General features: G+C 39.5%; 1 protein-coding gene across 1 annotated transcript in view; it reads right to left on the bottom strand.

Annotated features, from left to right (window-relative positions):
• RAB3C (RAB3C, member RAS oncogene family) overlaps positions 1–19,961 on the bottom strand; it is a 343,707-nt gene that overhangs the window by 311,668 nt on the left and 12,078 nt on the right. The gene's annotated exons all lie outside the window — the stretch shown is intronic.

Genomic DNA, 19,961 nt, shown 5'->3' on the forward strand with positions numbered 1-19,961 from the left:
GTATTGTATGGTGACTAACATAACATAATAAAATTTTTAAAAAAAGTACATTGGATAATAGTGGGAAATGAAAACAGACAGGAGGAAAGGAGGGATAAAGTCAGGGCTCAGTGCATTGTTGTACAGTTTGTGCACTGCAAAAAGGTGCCTAGATGGTGGTGCAGTGGGGGCTTTTTTAGTCCATTCGGGCAACTATAACAGAATACCATAGACTAAGTAGTTTATAAACAACAGAAATGTTTTTCTTACAGTTCTGGAGGCTGGGAAATCTAAGATCGAGGTGCTGGCAGATTCTGTGTCTGATGAGGACCTGCTTCCTGATCCACAGACATAGCCATAGATGGCTATCTCTTGCCATGTCCTCACCTCACAGCAGGAGTAAAGAAGCTCTCTGGGGCATCTTTTATAGAACACTTACCCCATTCATGAGGGCCCTACCTTCATGCCTAATCTCCTCCCGAAGTCCTCACCTACCATCACATTGGGGATTAGGTTTCAACATATGAATTTGGGTGTGGTGTGGGGGGGGCACAAATGATCAGTCCATAGCAGGCAAATAATTAAAAAAAAATGTTAAGAGAAACCATTTATAGGTGATGAAATAAAAGCATTAGGTTAAAAGCAAAAGGTTAAAGCATGTTATTTAATGTTCCAGTGGTAATCAATGGAAAATACATCTATGTGTGAAAGGCATAGAGAAGATGATATGAGTGTCAGCCCAAGTGGGATAACATCTCACCAATCTATGAAGACCAATGAATTGTGGTGTAAATCTCCTATGTAGAAGTATAGTAGTTATTTACAAAAAGATCTAAAAACCATCAAAAGTGATTATAAGAGGAGAGGGCGGTAATGGGACTGGTAACATTTGGGGCCAATTATTTCTGTCTTTATACTATATGGTGTTCTATAGTATTTGATTAAAAAACACTTTGCATATATTCTTTTTGATAAAGCAAGTGCAAATCCAAAAAGGATTTTAACTCAGTCTGTTTTCTCTGCCCAATGTTCTCATCTTTTGGTTGCTATATTTTAAGCCTAGAAAATCTGGATATTAGGGAATATAGAAATACATGCAAGAGAATCACATACTAGTCAATAAAAAATGTATCAGCAAAGGATATGCAAAGGCAGAGGACCTTTGGTCACAGAAAGATGTGTGTAGGAAAGAATAATAGCAAGAGAAAAGCACAACAAACAATCTGGAATGTTTAAAAAAAAACCATGAAATTCTATTTGTTTTTTGCCATGTGATAATTTGTGCATTTAGAAACATTTATTGAATACTTATGCTGTACCAGGCACTGTGATAATAAAGAACTGATGTAGCTTTATTCCCAGCTCTTTAGGAACTTATGTTTTTGCAGGATTGGCAAGAACAGTCCCCAGTAGGCACAAGACAAGCTATGGAATAAATATCACAAAAGAGGTACAAATATAGGTCTATAGGAGTTTGAAGGAAGGTAATATCTCTTTATGTGGCAATGGTGGATATTAGAAGCAAATGTGGTATCACAGGACAATATAGTCTTAAAATGGCCAAGCATGTCTGTGAAAAAAAAAAAAAAAAAGTATTCCTCAATTCTTAACCATACCTGCTGAATCTTTGGGGGAGCATTTTAAAGGCAAATGTCAAAATGATCAATCATTTTGAAAATATATGCTAAAATAATGATAGCTGGGCAAGTCTGCATGCCAGAAATATCTATTGGAATTTTAAACACTCTCCCAAGAGCCACAATCAATGTAAAAGAATAATCTTCCTCTGAAGCATCAAATGAATCTACCTAAACCAATAAGTAAATAGAGCTTCTAACCAGGCCCAAGAAAAAGGTATTTTGGGGGGCACCTTTAATTTTAGGCCATAGTTTTTCCATGTTCTATCTTCATGATGTTAAGCAAAACTTCAAGACTCAACCTATCTTTGATGGGGTCAACAGAAGAGTCTTCAGTTAGAGGCATAATAAACAAAGAATCTAATCTACAACAAAAACTGATGGGTAGAACTGCAAAAAGTGTATTAGTCAATAGTGATGGACTTCCCAAGTAAAAGCTTCCATTGGTCATTTAAGGAGGCACCTTTATATTCCACTCAAACTATTCCCTTTCATGTGGGACATTTCTTAGCTCTTCTCTGGCACCCTCTCGCTCACTTTTCCAGGAATATTGGTGAGCCTGGAAAGAGGAACTGGGCATGAATGTCCATGGTCCTTTCCTTCCCTTACTTCTTTTATGATATAGTTACTCACAGAGACCTACACACTTTACTTTGCTCCAAGTCCAATGTTGTATAAGGACACCTCCCACAAGGAAACGATGTGGATATCCAGGTGTGCTTGTGGCTAGAAGTAAACCTTCCAATTTATGGATGCAGCACGAGCAAGTGCACTTGCCTAGTAGACCCAAAGCCACATCTCCAAACTGACCAATATCAGTAATAAATAGTATAATAAATTAAATAATAAATAATATAAGCAATAAATAATAAATAAAAAACTTTGACTTTCATCTTTCTTGCTCTTCTGACTTCCTTAATGCAGAACTTGGGCAAGGAAAAAAAATTAATGTTTACTAATGTTTATCACCAAATTTTTTCTATTTCTCTTGTGCCTTTGTTGACATGTAAGCACAGTCCATTTCTATCTTTCCTGTACATATACACACATACACACATGTGTATGCATATATGTGTGTGTATGCATACATGCATATTATATATTACATATAATGGAAAGCTTCAAATCTATACAAAAGAAGGGAACAAAGGATAATGAACTCTATGAACCCATCACCTAGCTTCCACACATTTTTAAAAATAATTTAGGCAAATGGCCAATCCCAATCCTATTTATTTTTTTTTAATTTTTGTATTATGTTCAGTTAGCCAACATACAGTACATCATTAGGTTTGATGTAGTGTTCAATGATTCATTAGTTGTGGATAACACCCAGTGCTCATCACCACATGTGCCCTCCTTAATACCTGTCACCCCGTTACCCCGTCCCCCCACCCCCCTCCCTTCTGTAACCCTCAGTTTGGTTCCCGGAGTCCAGTGTCTCTCATGGTTTATCTCCCTCTCTGATTTCTTCCCATTCAGTCCTTCCTCCCGTCCCCTGTGGTCCTCTGCTATTCCTTATGTTCCACATATGAGTGAAATCATCCTGTTTAAACTGACTTTTCACCCCAACTTCCTTGCCTGTCATACTTCTCACTCCCCATCTCTGCTACTTGCCTCTCTGTGACCTCCAGAATCACTGACAGAAAATAGAGAACTCAGAAAGACAAGAATGAGTCTGGTGGTTTAGATGCAACAAGAAACTAGCTGAACCAGACTCCCTGCCTTGCAATAAGCTTATATCATTGGGGCACCTGGGTGGTTCAGTTGGTTGAGCAACCGACTCTTGGTTTCTGCTCAAGTCATGATCTCAGGGTCCTGGGATGGAGCCCCAAGTTGGGCTCCCCGCTCAGCACGGAGTCTGCTTGGGATTCTCTCCTTCTCCCTCTGCCCCTCCCCACTCCCCCACTGCTCATGCTGTCTCTCTCTCTTTCTCTCAAATAAATAAATAAATCTTTAAAAAATAATAAAAGCTTATACCATAGTATTGAAATAATGAAGAAAGATTTGAAGAAAACTGTAAAGGACTCAGGATGTATTTTACCACCAAAAACATTCTGTCCAGCAAAACTCTAGGTTTTTAGGTAGATTTTAGAGCTTTTCCTAATGATTTGGAAGTGTCTTGACACTGTTAGGGAACTATTATGGCACTGTTGACAATCCTTTGAGAAGATACTACAACCATGCTTCATGTAGATGAGAAAACTGAGGCTTAGCAAGGTTAAATACTTAAGAAGGAGCAGAGCCAGCACTTAAATTCAGGTGTGGCTTCAAAGCTCATGCCCTTCATTAACCAGTAAAGTTGCTTTCTCTCACTATACCAAAAAGAGTTTGTGTGAGATTTTTTTTTTTTTTAAGTGGATGATCAGTTGAAAAACCAGAACAGGCATCTGGGACAAGACATATGTGATCCCCTTCTAATGGAACCTTGTAGTAAATGTGGAAGAGAGAGTAAGCCGCACACACGTGGTGGAGAGAGAACCACTGAGTTATAGTTTATTTTGAAAAGTGAAACAAATGTACCAGAAATTAATCAGGATAATGGCACAGCCTCATCAACTTTTAGCAAGGATTTTTTTTTATACATTATATCAATTGTGGGATTTTACATTAAATATTTAAATGGTGTGTTCTAACCACATTTTCATTATAGTGATGACCTCAATCCACTTTCCAACCAGTCTAGCAAAGTTTAGGCTCAGCCAAATGCACGGACGAGGTAGCTAATCATCTGTACATTTCGTACATTTCAAATGGGGCAAGAAGAATCCCTTTACCTTTCACCTCCCCTTTACTTCTTCCTTCCCCAATTTGCTCCTTATCAAGTTGCCAGGGATGTTCAAATCCCACAACTGGTTGTCGGAGGTCCTCTCAAATGTAGATTTTCTCTCTTGGTGGCAAGCGAACACACTAATTTATACAAAGAAGTTGGCATTTGGTCTAGAAGCGAGAGATGGAAAAGATACCAAGGAAAAGGTGCCAAGACAGGGAGAGACAGAGGAAAAAGATGAGCATACTTAAAGGGAATATAAAATTGCTTCCAGGAGAAGGGGGGGAAAGATGGCAGAGGAGTAGGGGACCCTATTTCAACTGGTCCCCAGAATTGAGCTGGATAACTACCAGACCACTCTGAGCACCCACGAAACCAGCCTGAGATGTAAGAAGATCTGGATCTCTACAAACAGAATATCGTAGGCGGTTGGTTTTGAGGTACGAAGCGGAGAGCTGTGACTCCGCAGGCAGATATCGGAGGATAAACGGCAGCGGGAGGGTGCCTGGCCGTGGGGATCCTACACTGCCGGTGAGGGACAGCCTCGCGCGCTGCGGACGGGCACAGACTCGCAGACCGGTAGCGTCGGGAAAGGACTTTAGGGCAGCCCCCGGGGTGGAAAACCAGACCGGCGGGGTCGCGTGCACATGAACTGCAGCCCCCCTGGACAGAAACCGGAGCGACGGTCGCGCACACATGAACTGCAGCCTCCGAGACGGAAACCCGGTGCGCCGGGGTCCTGCCGGTGAACTGCAGCCCCCGGGGTGGGAACCCCGAGCGGCTGAGTTGCGCGCACACGAACTGCAGTCCCCCGGACAAAACCCCAAGTGGCGGGATCGCGTGCGCGTGAACTGGGAGCAGCTGGCGGTTTTAGAAGCACAAAGGGCAGAGAGGAGCCCCGACCTGGAGGCAGGACTGGGAGCGCTGCGGAGGGGCGCACACCCCAGGCCGCTGCAGTTTATAGCAGCACGGACAGAAACGGAGACAGTGTGGCCTGGAGAGCTCACTGAAGAACAGACTGCGATTTCTGCTCTGAGCCAGAGGGTTGGAAACGGTCTCTTCTGCTCTGACTCGCGGAAGAGAGGCGGAAAGCCACCAGGGAAAGGCGCCAGAGAACAAAAGCCCCAAAGACTGATTCCCGCTGAGCCCATCCCCCGCCACAGGAGGGCAGGGCAACTCCGCCCAAACAGGGTTGCCTGAGTAACAGCGCGGCAGGCCCCTCCCCCAGAAGACAGGCTGGGAAAACAAGAGGCCAGCAGCCCTAAGGTCCCAAGAAAACAGGTGCATCTTGCTTGGGTTCTGGTCAATAATTTGGACTCTATACATTCCCTCAAACACCCATCAACAGAATGACTAGGAGGAGGAGCCCCCAAAACAGAAAAGACTCAGAGATTATGACTTATGCTGCAGATTTACAAATGGATGCAGATATAACCAAAATGTCGGAGATGGAATTCAGGCTAGTAATTGTGAAGACAATGGCTAGAATGGAGAAATCAATTAATGGCAACATAGAGTCTCTAAGGGCAGAAATAAAAGGGGAATTGGCAGATCTTAAAAACGCTATCAATGAGATCCAATCCAATCTAGATAATCTAACAGCTAGGGTAACTGAGACAGAAGAGAGAATAAGCGATCTGGAAGACAGTATAATAGATAAAAAGGGAAAAGAGGAGGCCAGGGAAAAACAACTCAGAACCCATGAAAATAGAATCAGAGAAATAAGTGACACCATGAGGCGTTCCAATGTCAGAATAATTGGAATCCCGGAGGGAGTGGAGAGAGAGAGAGGGCTAGAAGATGTATTTGAGCAAATCGTAGCTGAGAACTTCCCTAATCTGAGGAATGAAACAAACATTCGAGTCCTAGAGGCAGAGAGGACCCCTCCTAAGATCAAGGAAAACAGGCCAACACCCCGGCATGTAATAGTAAAACTTGCAAATCTTAGAACCAAGGAAACCATCTTAAGGGCAGTTAGGGGGAAGAGATTCCTTACATAGAGGGAGGAACATCAGAATAACGTCAGACCTATCCACAGAGACCTGGCAAGCCAGAAAGGCCTGGCAAGACATATTCAGGGTACTAAATGAGAAGAACATGCAGCCAAGAATACTTTATCTGGCAAGGCTTTCATTTAGAATGGATGGAGAGATGCAGAGCTTCCACGACCGGCAGAAGTTGAAAGAATATGTGACCACTAAGCCGGCCCTGCAAGAAATATTAAGGGGGGTTCTATAAAAGGAGACAGACCCCAAGAGTGATCTGCAACAGAAATTTACAGGGACGATCTATAAAAACAACGTCTTCACAGGCAACATGATGACAATTAATTCATATCTTTCAATAATCACTCTCAACGTGAATGGCCTAAATGCTCCCATAAAACGGCACAGGGTTGCAGATTGGATAAAAAGACAGGACCCATCCATATGCTGCCTATAAGAGACTCATTTTGAACCTAAAGATACATCCAGACTGAAAGTGAAGGGATGGAGATCTATCTTCCATGCCAGCGGACCTCAAAAGAAAGCTGGGGTAGCAATTCTTATATCAGACAAACTAGACTTTAAACTAAATCTGTAATAAGAGACACAGAAGGACACTATATCATTCTTAAAGGGTCTATCCAACAAGAAGATCTAACAATTGTAAACATCTATGCCCCCAACATGGGAGCAGCCATCTACATAAGCCAACTGTTAACCAAAATAAAGAGTCATATTGATAACAATACGTTAATTGTAGGAGACCTCAATACTCCACTCTCAGCAATGGACAGATCATCTAAGCAGAAAATCAACAAGGAAACAAGAGCTTTGAATGATACATTGGACCAGATGGACCTCATAGATATTTACAGAACATCCCACCCTAAAACAACAGAATACTCATTCTTCTCGAGTGCACATGGAACTTTCTCCAGAATAGACCATATACTGGGTCACAAATCAGGTCTCAACTGATACCAAAAGATTGAGATTATTCCCTGCATATTCTCAGACCACAATGCTCTAAAACTGGAACTCAATCACAAGAAAAAATTTGGCAATTCAAACACTTGCAAGCTAAAGACCACTCTGCTCAAGAAGTTTGGGTCAACCAAGAAATCAAAGAAGAACTTAAACAATTCATGGAAATCAATGAGAATGACAACACATCGGTCCAAAACCTATGGGATACTGCAAAGGCGGTCCTAAGGGGGAAATATATAGCCATCCAAGCCTCACTCAAAAAAATAGAAAAATCTCGAATTCACCAACTAACTCTACACCTTAAAGAACTAGAGAAAAAGCAACAAACAACGCCTAAGCCATGCTTCAGAAGAGAAATAATTAAAATTAAAGCAGAGATCAATGAATTAGAAACCAGAAACACAGTAGATCAGATCAATGAAACTAGAAGTTGGTTCTTTGAAAGAATTAATAAGATTGATAAACCACTGGCCAGACTTATCCAAAAGAAAAGAGAAAGGAACCAAATTAATAAAATTATGAATGAAAGGGGAGAGATCACGACTAACACCAAGGAAATAGAAACAATTATTAGAAATTATTATCAACAACTATATGCCAATAAACTGAGCAATGTGGATGAAATGGAGGCCTTCCTGGAAACCTATAAGCTGCCAAGACTGAAACAGGAAGAAATTGACAACCTGAATAGGCCAATAACCAGTAACGAGATTGAAGCAGTGATCAAAAACCTCCCAAAAAACAAGAGTCCAGGACCTGATGGATTCCCTGGAGAATTCTACCAAACATTCAAAGAAGAAATAATACCTATTCTACTGAAGCTGTTTCAAAAAATAGAAACAGAAGGAAAACTTCCAAACTCATTCTATGAGGCCAGCATTACCTTAATCCCCAAACCAGGCAAAGACCCCATCAAAAAGGAGAATTTCAGACCGATATCCCTGATGAATATGGATTCCAAAATCCTCAACAAAATCCTAGCTAATAGGATCCAACAATACATTAAAAGGATCATCCACCACGACCAAGTGGGATTTATCCCCGGGATGCAAGGGTGGTTCAACATTCGCAAATCAATCAATGTGATAGAACACATTAATAAGAGGAGGGAGAAGAACCATATGGTCCTCTCAATTGATGCAGAAAAAGCATTTGACAAAATACAACATCCTTTCCTGATTAAAACTCTCCAGAGTAGAGGGATAGAGGGAACATTCCTCAAGCTCATAAAATCCATCTATGAAAAACCCACTCGAATATCATCCTCAATGGGGAAAAGCTGAGAGCCTTTCCCTTAAGATCAGGAACACGTCAAGGGTGCCCACTCTCACCACTGTTGTTCAACATATTACTAGAAGTCCTAGCAACAGCAATCAGACAACAAAAAGAAATAAAAGGTATTCAAATTGGCAAAGAAGAAGTCAAACTCTCTCTTTTTGCAGATGACATGATACTTTATGTGGAAAACCCAAAAGACTCCACCCCCCAAATTACTAGAACTCATACAGCCATTCAGTAATGTGGCAGGATACAAAATCAATGCACAGAAATCAGTTGCTTTCTTATACACTAACAACGCAGCTGTAGAAAGAGAAATTAAAGAAATGATTCCATTTACAACAGCACCAAAAACCATAAGATACCTCGGAATAAACCTAACCAAAGAGGTGAAGGATCTATACTCTAGGAACTACGGAACACTCATGAAAGAAATTGAAGAAGACACAAAAAGATGGAAAAATATTCCATGCTCATGGATCAGAAGAATAAATATTGTTAAAATGTCTATGCTACCCAGAGCAATCTATACCTTCAATGCCATCCCGATCAAAATTCCAATGACATTTTTCAAAGTGCTGGAACGAACAATCCTAAAATTTGTATGGAATCAGAAAAGACCCCGAATCGCCAAGGAAATGTTGAAAAAGAAAAACAAAGCTGGGGGCATCACGTTGCCCGATTTCAAGCTATATTATAAAGCAGTGATCACCAAGACAGCATGGTACTGGCACAAAAACAGACATATAGACCAATGGAACAGAATAGAGAACCCAGATATGGACCCTCAACTCTATGGTCAAATAATCTTTGACAAAGCAGGAAAAAACATGCAATGGAAAAAGACAGTCTCTTCAATAAATGGTGCTGGGAAAATTGGACAGCCACATGCAGAAGAATGAAACTCGACCATTCTCTAACACCATTCACAAAGATAAAGTCAAAATGGATGAAAGACCTCAATGTGAGACAGAAATCCATCAAAATCCTAGAGGAGAACATAGGCAGTAACCTCTTTTACATCGGCCACAGCAACTTCTTTCAAGATACATCTCCAAAAGCTAGTGAAACAAAAGCAAAAATGAACTTTTGGGACTTCATCAAGATAAAAAGCTTCTGCACAGCAAAGGAAACAGTCAACAAAACAAAGAGGCAACCCACAGAATGGGAGAAGATATTTGCAAATGACACTACAGATAAAGGGCTGGTATCCAAAATCTATAAAGAACTTCTCAAACTCAACACCCAAAAAACAAATAATCAAGTCAAAAAGTGGGCAGAAGAGATGAACAGACACTTCTCTGAAGAAGACATACAAATGGCTAACAGACACATGAAAAAATGTTCATCATCATTAGCCATCAGGGAAATCCAAATCAAAACCACACTGAGATACCACCTTACACCAGTTAGAATGGCAAAAATGGACAGGGAAAGAAACAACAAATGTTGGAGAGGTTGTGGAGAAAGGGGAACCCTCTTACACTGTTGGTGGGAATGCAAGTTGGTACAGCCACTTTGGAAAACAGTGTGGAGGTTCCTCAAAAATTTAAAAATAGAGCTACCCTATGACCCAGCAATTGCACTCCTGGGTATTTACCCCAAAGACACAGATGTAGTGAAAAGAAGGGCCATATGCACCCCAATGTTCATAGCAGCAATGGCCGCAATAGCCAAACTGTGGAAAGAGCCGAGATGCCCTTCAACAGATGAATGGATAAAGAAGATGTGGTCCATATATACAATGGAATATTACTCAGCCATCAGAAAAGATGAATACCCAACTTTTACATCAACATGGATGGGACTGGAGGAGATTATGCTAAGTGAAATAAGTCAAGCAGAGAAAGTCAATTATCATATGGTTTCACTTATTTGTGGAACATAAGGAATAGCATGGAGGACACTAGGAGAAGGAAGGGAAAAATGAGGGGGGGGAATTGGAGGGAGAGATGAACCATGAGAGACTATGGACTCTGAGAAACAAACAGGGTTTTAGAGGGGAGGGGGGAGGGGGGATTGTTTAGCCAGGTGATGGGTATTAAGGAGGGCACGTACTGCATGGAGCACTGGGTGTTATACGAAAACAATGGATCGTGGATCACTACATCAAAAACTAATGATGTATTGTATGGTGACTAACATAACATAATAAAATTTAAAAAAATAAAAATAAAAAAATAAAATTGCTTCCATCATTTTATAATTTCACCCAAGATATTTGGCATGGCAGTAAAATAGAACACTTTCACTCTTCTTTCAAGCCTTAGAGCTATTGAAGGTCACTTTTTAGGTAGGAAATAGGAAATATTAATCAGAATAAGGTTGGCCAGGAGAAACAGAGTCCCCAGCAAGGAGGAGGAAGACACAACAAACATGGAGCTACAAAATTACTAAGTATATGGTTGATAAATGAAGATTTCTAGAAGAAGAACAGACAACTTTTTTGTTGTTGCTGTTGAGAGAAAAAGAGAGAGCACAAGCCGGGGGAGGGGCAGAGGGAGAGGGAGAGAGAGAATCTCTCTTGCTGAGGGCAAGCCCGACAAGGGACTCAGTCTCCAGATCCTGAGACGTGACCCTGAGATCATGACCTGAGCAGAAATCAAGAGTCAGACGCTTAACTGACTGAGCCACCCAGGTGCCCCGAACAGATAACTTTTATAATTAAGTGATGCCATTAGCTCAATTTTAAAAAATGTGGAGAATTTTAAGACTCTGTCTGAAAGGAACTATGAAAACATTTCTAGTTCGAGCAGAAGGCATAGAAAGCAAATAACTAACTAATAAATAAATAAATAAAATAAGAGTGCTTCATATATGACTTGACAATTTTATTCTGAGAAGATGCTAACGGAGAGTCTCTACTATGTGAAGATTTTTTTAAATTCCTGTTATAAAATTGCCTCTTGAGGGCTTTGCACTATCATTTCTTGCTTGGTGTCTGAAGTGTAAAAGAGAATATTCTGAGATGTGGTAGGTAAAAATCCACTATCACTTAACATGTGAGTTCACTTTGTGATATCCAAGTAAATGTGGAAATCTAGAACTAGAAATGAGAATTTTTAAAATATGAATTCTATAGAACTGTTAAAATTACAGATGTTAAAATTAGTGTAATTTGAAAGACTACTATTAACAAGTTACAGCATCTGTTATGAAGAAAGCATGCTTTGAATCTGCTACTATATTTCCTACTGAACACATTAAGTAATGAGTTTGTCAAGTTTAAAAGCCTGAGTTGTGTGTTAAAATGTCATTCAATGACACTTTGGCTCTGGAAGAAGTATTTGACTTTTAAACAGTATTCTGTAGCAAATGCAGATTTTTGAAACTTCAACTTTATAGCAAAGACAGGTTGTGAACATTACTGTTCACTTTTGAGTTCATATTCCCCTAGGGAAGTAAATAAATAATATTCAGAGGTGAATAAAGGTGCTAGAGACATTCACATACAGGTCTTCTTATGGGCATATGTTTCGTTTACCTTCAGCAAACATCTAGGAGTGAGAGTTTTGAGTCTTAGAGTAAATAGACGTTTAACTTTATAGGAAACTGACGAACTATTTTCAAAAGTAGCTGTACCATTGTGCATTCCTGCAAGGTGTGAGAGTTCTAGTTGCTCCTCAGCCTCCCCAACATTTGGGATGGGGTCCTTTTATTGCATTCATTCTGGTAGGTGACTCATTATTCTAATTTGCATTTTTTTTAAAGATTTTATTTATGAGAGAGAGAGAGTGAGCAAGCAGGAGCAGGGGAAGGGGGACGTGGGACTTGATCCCAGGACCCCGGGATCATGACCTGAGCCGAAGGCAGACGCTTAACCGACTGAGCCACCCAGGTGCCCCTCTAATTTGCATTTCTTGAGTGACTATCAGTGTTGAAAAACTTTTAATATGCTTATTAGTCATCCATATATTTTCTCTAGTGAAGTGTTTCTTTCCACTTTTTGCCATTTCTTAGTGGGATTTTTATCTTCTTCTTTTTGAATTGTGATAAGAGTATTTTATATCATTTGGATACATGCCCTATTATTAGGTTTATTCCAATTATTTTCTCCAACCCTGTGGCTTGTCTTCAAAGGCTCAGCTTTTCTTTCTGTATAAAAAATTACAAACTGTGTTCCCCAGAGCATCAGAATTCTGCAGAACCACCTGGATCTGCTGAGGTGAGTAAGGGACCGACAAGTTCTGCTATCTATCTCTCTATTTAATATTTTTAACGTTGAGGTACTGCGTTATATTTTGCTTTAGCAAAACATTTTAAATTATCACTAGAGCATAGCAGGTTGTGGTAATGTTTAGTAGCAGTTTCAACTACAATTTGATTTTCCAAACTGTTATTAAAGCAGTGATGTGAGCCTGTAGGCAGTGTACGTAATGGGGTCGTCTTAAGACCTTAGGGGTCTTTTGGGATTCTTAGGTTTCATGGTGTTCCCACAGTATTCTAAACATTTAAAAACTACCCAGATCTCACACAAAATATATTTAAATTTTTACATTCACTTGCTTATTTATGTCAGTATGGACTCACAGCTATTTATTTTATACTTTAGGTTATAATCCAATGCTATTTATTTTATTGCTCAAATTATCTCAGTTTTTGCCACTTGGAGCTCTTTAAGTTGATGCCAATGTCCCTAAACATATTTTTCTCATTAAAAAAAATCGAAAGGGATCTTATAATTTTGTTTCTGAAATTATTTGGATATAGATAATGCATTTAAATAACATTTGGCTATAATTCTCAGCAATAATGAGGTATATTCAGGAATTCTTGCCAAGTGAAGAATTCTTACAAATTACTTTCAAATGTAATGAAATTTTTGTGATGATTAATAGTAATAATTAAGTAAATGTAAGATATATTTAGTTAGCACTTACTAATTCTGACTTTGCAGTTTTATTTTGTGCACTTTAGAGTCAACACTTGCTTTTTTGGTTGTTTGTCTAAGGTCCTGGTTCCTCGAAGAGCTCACAGCCCTAGACTCTGTACCTCAAGAAAAGCGTGCAGCAGGAAATAATCCATTCCTTGTCAATGATTATGCCATATAAATGTCAGGGTAGCACCAGTAACTTCCCAGGTGTCTACGTGAAAATGGTACTTCTGCTTCTGCTTTGCTCCTGTCTTCTGTTCTCTTTTTCCCACAAAAGTGGCAAGACTGAGCAAAAGAAAGTAACAGCTGTGATTAACATCAGATTCAGGAAAGAGAAAGGAGAATAAGTTATAATGGAAAAGCCCACATAGTTACCACAGGAAATGGACATCTGGGGGCAGGGGGAATATAACTAGAAATGCAAAAGAACTCACTCTGCCAGTGTTTTCTTGGAAGCGTTAGCTGAGCATGACTACAAGAGCTAAGAGGTCTCACACCCACAGTGGATGTGAGTAGAAGCTGCTAGTTCCCTCCGCGTATGTAGCCCACTGGTAGCACGAATATAGACAGACACCATATCAGATGAATACCCAGAGGAACTAACTTTGGTAACACAAGCCCCTCCTGTCACAGATTTCGACAGCCTAAAGTCATGTAGCCTCTTGTTCCATACCACTCACAACCGTTAAAAAAAAAAAAGATTTTTTTTTTATAATGAGAGATTTATAAAAATACAGATTTCTCTTCCCCATTCCAAAAGGTTTGGATTCAGTTTGGGGAGCATCCCAGAAATCTGTACTTTTAAGTCTCCCAGGGACTTTTAGCAACCAGTCAAATATTTAGGCTGATTTTCCTGTCTGTGATACAACATTTTGTATAAATTTGAACTGCATGTGGGAATTGGTGAGTCTCTTGGATTTAGTATGACTTGTTATTCATTGGAAGGGCACATGCTAAGAATTTGCTGCTTACTTTGGATGACTAAAAGGGTAAAGAAACCAGGGCCTTAAATTCTAAACTAATAGCTCACGCATTATGGGCAGGACTGGGTTATATATTTGCAGGGTTCTGTGGCAAAGGAAAATGCAGAGACTTGTTCACAAACGATGGTGAATTGTAAGGCAGCAGGAGCCGAGCTTTAAAGCTCGTGTGGGGGCCCTTCGGAGCACACAGCCCCACGTGACTGCACGGGTGGCACAGCCATGCGTGGCCCGGCCGTGGGATTAAGACCCTGGCAAAATGCTTTCTATAAAGGAAGGCCTCAGCTTCAAAAATAGAACTGCTGGCAGGATTAAGGTGAGACTTAATCATTTCACAGAAATAGGGTAAAATGCTGAACATTATTATTAGCTAAGCATTTTCTTCTGTAGTAATGCAGTATCTGTCAGGGTGGGAACATCAAAATGTTGTCTCTGGGAGCGCCTGGGTGGCTCAGTCGGTTAAGCGTCTGCCTTCAGCTCAGGTCATGATCCCAGGCTCCTGGGATCGAGTCCCACATCGGGCTCCCTGCTCAGTGGGGAGTCTGCTTCTCCCTCTCCCTCTGCCTCTCTCCCTGCTTGTGCTCTCTGTCTCTCTCTCAAATAAATAAATAAATACAATCTTTAAAAAAAAATGTCGTTTCTGTTCACATAGGGGAAGTCTTAGTTGCTGATGAAATTTCATATGTTTAAATTAGAAAAATCAGTGTGAATTCATGCCTTAAAAAGAAATGTGTGTGTATATATACATGTGTGTACCTGTGTATACACACACACACATATATTTTACCTCTATTACTAATGAAAATGGATCAAATGCAGAAGGAACATTTTTGCCCACCCCCAACACTCTTGTGCAATTCTAGCACCGAGATTTTTTATTCTCATACAGTCCTCAACTAAGAGGCAAGGGGTATTGCAAAAAAGCAATGAATTCTCCATGTCTTAGGAGAGAGAAATATCAGAAGATGTCCAATTTTTACCAAGAAGCAGGCAGTACTGAAAGGACAAACCTGCACAAAGGGGTTTCATCAGGCAAGTTGTGATCATTTGAACTTTAAACAACAACAACAAAAATAATAATTGCTGTGTTAATTTGAACAAGCTTTGCTGTGAAAATCAGTGACTTCCTAATACCAGTCCACAGAGAACAGTTTGTATAAATATTTTTTAAAAATACTAGCAGTGCAAAAAAAGAGTGAATATAATAGGGTATGTTTTAATTTACAATGACTTTAACACATACAAAAAAGTTACTACTGTTAAAAAAAAAGAAACAAAACAGGCCCAAAAAGGAGCCACTGAGGCCAAGTCACCAAACAAGGGCTTAATACCTAACTTAACTACAGTTTCGACCTCTCCCCAGAAGTGTAATCTTAGTTGGTCATTCGGGAATTTTCTGGTCAGCACCAATGAAGTAATCTGTCACATGGTCCCTATCCATTCCCCAAAAGGAAGATGAAGTGATCTATCTAAGGAGACTCTCTGCCCTTCCCCTAAGGGAAGGTGACCTTGCCTGGAACAATCCTTTCTTTTCCTTTGTTGATGATAACTTCCTTGCCCCACCCTCCTTCCTATAAAAACCTTCCATTTGGTCCAACTCTTGGAGCTCTCCTCTACTTGCTAGCTAGGATGATGTCCAATTCATGAATTGCTTAATAAAGCCAATGAGATCTTCGAATTTACTCAGTTGAATTTTTGTTCTTTAACACTACTAAATAAAAAGGTGTTCAGGTTTCAATATTTTTATATAGCTATTCTACGTCTGTTTATAAAAAATAGACATGCTCTTGCTTCCATCTGTGCATAGGGAAAAGAATAAAGAAAAGAAGGCTGGAGAAAGCCAAGAAGTTCTGGGGAAAAAAATGGAATCTATACCAGAACTACAAAGGAATGAGCATTCCAGGTGATCCAATATAAAAATCAGGTGGAAAGGGAGTTCAACAAGTAGTCGGTATCAGTGGCCACACACAAGGCCAGGTAGAGAAGGAAATCAACACTGTTCCAGGATAATAAATAATAAATCAACGTTCTTTATGAGGAGAGCTAACCACCTACAGTTAGCCCCTATGGCCAGAAGGTAAAGCTCCTAGATAGCACCACTGATAATAATAAAATTCTAATAAGGAATACATCTGTTTATAATAATGCTAACAGACTAGGTCATAGCATAATGACATCATATAATGACAAGACTGAAGTATGAAATGCTAGCTAAGTGATTACCTAAAAATACATTATGTCTGGGGGAAGACACCAGGAGACAAAATAATGCCAAAAATAATATCCACACAAGAAATGAGGACTTAGAGTTAGTGAAATAACAAATAAAATGTGTTCACTATAGGGCTCTCACTTTGGGGAAAGCAGTCAAATTCTTTGTCCCATCTGTTGCTAATGAAAATCCTTGGCTGGTCTGAGCAGGTATTCTATGATTTGTGCATCTGGTAAGATTACTCCGACTGTAAGAAGTTATCAAAATAAATATTACTACAGCTCTAGTTATATATCAAAATTAGCGTAGATATATCCCTGGAAGGCATTAACATCAAGTGGGAAGCAAAAAAGGAATTAATTAAGCCGATGTTACTGAAACTATAGACTAGTTCTGTTAGTAGAATAATAAATCTGCTAAATTTATGTGTAAGTTTTGCCTTTTTAGAGGGTTTGAAGTATTCACAAAAATGAGTCACAGTAAATTCCTACTTTGCATTTACATTGAAAGGAAATTTAATCATTCATGTGTTATTTATGTTTCATTTGTTAAATATGTAAGTTTAAGTTTAATAAATTGACCATTGTGATGGTTAATTTTGTGTCAACTTGACTGGACAAGAGGATGCCAATATGCCAGGTGAAACATTATTCTGTTTCCCGAAAATATCAGCCTTTGAGTTAGTGAACTGAATAAAACAAATGGCCCTTCCCAATATACATGGGTATCACCCAATCACTGGAGGGCCTGAAGAGAAAAAAAGGGCGAAGGAAGGGTGGATTCCTGTTGTCTCTGCCTCAGTGTTTGAACTGAATAAAAATCTCCTACCCTTGGCACTTCTGGTTCTCAGTTTGCAGACCCAGACAAGAATCTACACCATCAGCTCTCTGGCTCTCAGGTGAACTACACACCACCTGCCTTCCTGGGTCTCCAGCTTGCAGATGGCAGATCACGTGACTTCTCAGCCTTCATAATCATGTGAGCCAATTCCTTATAATAAATCTGTTTACATATGGGTGTGCATATATATATATACACATATATGTTTTTTTCTGTTCCTCTGTATAATCTTGACTAATACAACCATTAAACAAAATACAAATAGTCATGGATGTTCTTCTCCATGAGGTGTTCCCCACAGGCATTAAAGAACTGATCACTGCTCTCCAAAGAAATAATACTCATTCTATATCACAACGTAATGTTTTGGTGCTCCAGGGATTTCTATAAAGTAATTATCCATATGAGATAGCAAATGAAATATCATGGTCCATTAAACTGTGTAACATGTCTCAGGGGCCTGTGTCCTGTAATAGGGTAAACTCTCCATATTTTTATTAACAGAGGAACTGGCTGTAGGCCCCATCCTGTGGAGTGATCCACCACTAATGTGTAGGTTATGTCCTCAGATCTCACTGACTTTGCTGGCATCGTGAAGTGAGAGTGGGAAGTATAGAAAGGGATGAAAAGGAAAACTTCACCATAAACTCTCTTCTATCTTTTGAATATTGAACCATGTATATTACTGTTACATTTTTAAAAATTTATCTACTAGAGTTGCCCTTTTTGGTTAATTGATGTCTTAAGACATTTGCTGCCTTGGGAAAGTGTCACCTGCTATTATAAAGTGAATGAGGCACTTCCGGTGGTCATACTTGAAGACAGTGAGGAAATCATCTAAGTGGATATCTTGGGGAAAGCATTCTAGCAAGAGGAAACAACTAGGGAAAAAGTCTGCAGGACTCTCTTATTAGATGGAATCACCTTAGAGATGAGATTATGGAAAATCCTTCCAACCCCTTAAATATATCTATTAGGAGCCCATGCCATGAAAATTGCTTCCAGATATCTAGTAGTTATAGGATGCTTTTATAATTTTGCAAAATAATTGAAGGGTATGAATTTTGCTTTATATTCTTAAGTCCTGACATTTCCTGATGTCTTATCCTAAATTTCCAATCAAGTGACACTAATTACCATTTAACATGTACCCAAAAGAATATTGTATAATTGTGGACCACTAGCATGTGGTACCTTTAAAAAATTCAAGGTTACACAGAGGAAAAAGAAATGTAAAAGCAAAAGCATACATTTTTTTACTGTGTTTACTTTAACTTCTTTTTCATTTTTGTATTAATCTCTTAAAGTTCAACAAATGTAATTGTTTTTCTTATTAAGACTAGAACTCTTCCACAAATTAAATTGAAAACCCAAACTTCTTTCTTTGACTATGTATCTATTTTTGTTCTATTGAGTTTTCTAGTTGTCATTGTTCTCTAATCTTTAGCCATTTAATCTCCTTTTGAAACAGATGCATCTTATTTTTCTACCTAAATATGTACAATTGAGCATATTTGAACAACATGAATAGCTGCTTCTTGGAGTTAGCTTTGTCACACTTCATTATCAGAAACTGTTGGTTGTAAAAATACAACTTAGTTTCTACTTACATCTGTAACAGTGGGAGTGAAGCAGATATGTGACCTAAAAATATTAAGAGGAAAGCATAAATGCATAAAATAAGTGGATACATTCTTTTCTTTGTGTTGGTAAAGAATGGATTGGGAATGGAGGAGACTATTACTTTTCTGAGATAATTACTACTAGCCTTCTCAGCTTGTTTTTAAAGGCTCACTCCTGAACCTGCATCTTTCCTATTTGTTCATACTTTCTCTCATCTACTTCTAGGACATACTAGATTTCCCATTTCCTGAGTGTAGACATGACTATGTATGTGGGTAATGAGGAAGAAAATGAGAGCAAGTATGTGTGTGTCCTTCATATTGTTCTTTGTGGATGGAGAGCTGGTGGTGGAGGAAGAAGGGATTGAGGGCAAGAGATTTCCCAAGTCAGGACATGTGGTCACCAGAGAGTGTCTACGATCTCTCGACCCCACAGTCATTTTTCTACATTCTCCTCTATACCACTGGAGATGGGAAGCTGTACTCAAATTTTGCAAACTTCCAGACCCCCTTGTCAGTTGGCTTTTTGTTAGGTGGAAAGGTGGGATGTAGTGAGAAGCTTTTAGTTCTGCCCTCTGGTGGGACTCCTGCAGTAAGAGTGGCTGATGAACATTCCTTCCTGGATTCCTGCTCACACAGCTTGATTTCCCAGACAGCAGTCTCAGGGGAACGGTAGTTGTGGACTCTAGGCTGCCCCATTTCCCTTTGGTTCTCCCTGCAGTAGGGGAGGGAACAGATTCCTGCAGTTACTGATCTTCTGAGTAAAATTATCTACTCCTTTCTGCAACCAACCCCCTT

Source organism: Halichoerus grypus, chromosome 2, assembly GCF_964656455.1.
Source record: "Halichoerus grypus chromosome 2, mHalGry1.hap1.1, whole genome shotgun sequence".
Taxonomy (NCBI): domain Eukaryota; kingdom Metazoa; phylum Chordata; class Mammalia; order Carnivora; family Phocidae; genus Halichoerus; species Halichoerus grypus.